Source organism: Equus quagga, unplaced genomic scaffold (genome assembly GCF_021613505.1).
Source record: "Equus quagga isolate Etosha38 unplaced genomic scaffold, UCLA_HA_Equagga_1.0 546_RagTag, whole genome shotgun sequence".
NCBI lineage: Eukaryota > Metazoa > Chordata > Mammalia > Perissodactyla > Equidae > Equus > Equus quagga.
The window spans coordinates 1-3,024 of record NW_025800234.1 but is presented as its reverse complement, the minus strand read 5'-3'; the positions used below and the strand labels follow the sequence as shown (position 1 = coordinate 3,024).

General features: G+C 36.5%; 1 pseudogene; it reads left to right on the top strand.

Annotated features, from left to right (window-relative positions):
- Positions 1 to 753: 753 nt before the first annotated feature.
- Positions 754 to 1,678, top strand: LOC124233953 (olfactory receptor 14A16-like; annotated as a pseudogene).
- Positions 1,679 to 3,024: the final 1,346 nt, after the last annotated feature.

The following is a 3,024-nucleotide window of genomic DNA, read 5'->3' as shown; positions in this document are numbered from 1 at the left end:
AAAAACAATTTTAAACTTACTAGTTGTGGGGGAAGAAGTCACATGAAAGGGGGAATAATGAAGAAAAGTGAATAAATTGGTGAATAGGAAGCCAACCATCTTAGCTCATATGAAGTAGGATTTCTGATGCCTGCAGTCACCAGGCTATCTGTCAAATGAGAAAAAAGTGCAGTTAGCTCAATCTCTTATTAAAATTTTAAATATGAGAACATCTCTAAGCTGAGTCTTTGGCAGAGAATAAGTAGGTTAAAGATTTTATGGAATACATTGAGGAAGGTCTGTAAGAGTTCATTTTTTCTAAGGGTTGTTCAACTCCTTGGAAGGTGAGCTGAAAGTGAGGTTGTGTCAGTCATGGGATAGGATGTACGGACAGGAAGACCGGAAAACAACTTAGCAGTCGTTGGTTTGTCAATTTGGGTTTATTGAGAAACATGGGGAGGATACTCTGTTGTTCGAGTTTTGTTAAGGTAAGTTGAAATTTTCAGTCTTTTGTCATCTTTCACAGGACGCATTTAAACAAAATAATAATGACATGTATTTTAACTGAAAATAAAGTGGTTCAATAAAGCAATATTATTCACATAATGCTTGGCGATTAATACGCTGGCTAGGAATTAGATGGAAGTAATGTTTACGGTAAATATGCCGTGTGATTGCCGTATGGAGATACACAATATATGCTCAACATTTAAAGTCTTGATATTGTTGTTTTAATCCTCTATCCTTTTTTTTATACAGGTTATGCCTCCAGTAATGACAAATCTCACGTTTGTGACAGAATATACCCTCACAGGATTTTCGACCAATAAAAATATGTACATTTTGCATTCAGTGCTCTTCTCCTTGATTTAATTCTATGCCCTCATGGGAAATGTCTTCATCATCATGATCACAACTTTGGACCAGCATCTCCACACCTCCGTGTACTTCTTCTTGAAGAATTTATCCTTCTTGGATCTCTGCCTAATATCAATCACAATTTCTACATCCACTGCCAACTCTTTGATTCACATTAACTACATCTCATTCCTTAGCTGTGTTGCCCAGGTCTTTCTCATGCTTTTTCAACAACCACAGAGCTGCACTCCTCACAGTGCTGTGCTTTGACCACTATGGTGCCACCTTCCATCCCCTGCACTATGAAGTCATCGTGAACAGGGATGCATGTGTTCAGTCAACCACCGTGTCTTGGCCGGGTGGGGATATGAGTGCCGTGATGCACACAGCAGGTACCTTCTCCTTATCCTATCGTGGGTCTAATATATTCCATAAGTGCTTTTGTGACATCTTGCAGTTATTGGCTATTTCTTGCTCAGAAAATTGAATAAGAGAAATTTTTCCTATCCTCATTAGAGTGGTGTTGAGTATCTGCTGTTTTATTTTCATCATCGCTTCCTACATCTGCATCTTCTCCACTGTCAGGAAGATCCCATCAACAGAAGCGTCAAAAGGCTTCTCCACCTGCCTTCCTCATCTGATGCTCGTTGTATTAAGTATCTCCAATGGATTCTTTGCTTATCTGAAACCTACTTCAGTGACTTTTATTTCAGACCCTATGATTTCTATGTTCTACACTGTGGTGACCTGAACATTTACTCTCATCTGGTATAGTCTAAGAAATAATGCCGTGAAAATGTCTCTGGGGATATTATTAAAGGAAATTTTTACCAAAAAGTGAAAACTATCTCTTCGTTTGTTGCAATAATAGATGCCATCTACAATTATACACAACTTATTTCTTGATATTTTTACTTCAAATCTTTTTAAGACAATTTTTAGAGCATTTTTAGGTTTACAACAAAATTGAGAGGAAAGTATAGAGATTTTCCACATAACCTGTACCCCTACACTTGCATAGCCTCCCCCATTAGCCATATAGCCCACCAGAATCATTCATGTTTTACCAAGAAAGATTTATATTAATATCTCATAATTACCCAAAGTCTGTACTTTACACTAGGGCTTCTCTCGTAGTGTTGTACATTCTATGGGTTTGGACAAACGTATAATTGCATATATTTATTATTATAACACCACACAGTATTTTTAGTACCCCCCAAATCCTCTGTGTTCTGCCTATTTATTTCCCTTTTCTCCGTCTACCTCTGGCAAAAACCCATTTTTTTACTGCCTCCATAGTCTTGGCTTTTCCAGAATCATACAATATACATTTTTAGACCAGCTTCTTTTACTTGGTACTGTACATTTAAGCTTCCTCCATGTCTTTTCATGGCTACATATCTTATTTCCTTTTATCAGTGTATTCACTGATTCACTTATTTATCCACCTTCTCAGAGACAGCCAGGTTTCTTCTAAATCGTCAATCAAGAATGAAGCTTCTATAGACATCCTTGTGCAGTTTTATATATGTAAATAAGTCTTAATTTCCTTTGGGTAAATACCTAGGAGCATGATTGCTGGATAATATGGTAAGAGTTTATTCATATTTACAAGAAATCACCAAATTTTCCTCAAAATGGCTGTACTCTTCTACATTCTCACAAGTAATGTACTAGAGTTTCTGTTGCTTTGTGTTCTGGACTTTGGCCTAACAGGTGTTTTTTTTAATCTCATTGTTTTAATTAGCATTTTCCTGATGATGTGATTTATGGAGCATCCCAAATGTTTATTTGATATCTGCAAGAAAGGGCCAGAGACCTATTTGAAGAAACTATGGCCAAAATTTTCCCGTATTTGAGTAAAAGCATGGATATGTACATCCAACAAATTCAGTGAACTCAGGAAATACACACAGAGATACATTTAATTGAACATTTGAAAGACAGAGAATCTTGAAGACAGCAAGAGAAAAAAAAACTCATTGTGTGAAAGGGAATCTCAAAAAGATTATCATTAAATTTCTCTGCAGCAGAAATCTTGCAGGCCAAAAGGCAAAGTCACGACATATTTAAAATACTTACTGAAAGAGAACAACTGCCAAGTGAGAATTCTACATAGAGTACAACTGCCTTTCAAAGTCATGGAAAAATTAAGACATTGCCAGATAAACAAAACCTGAGGGA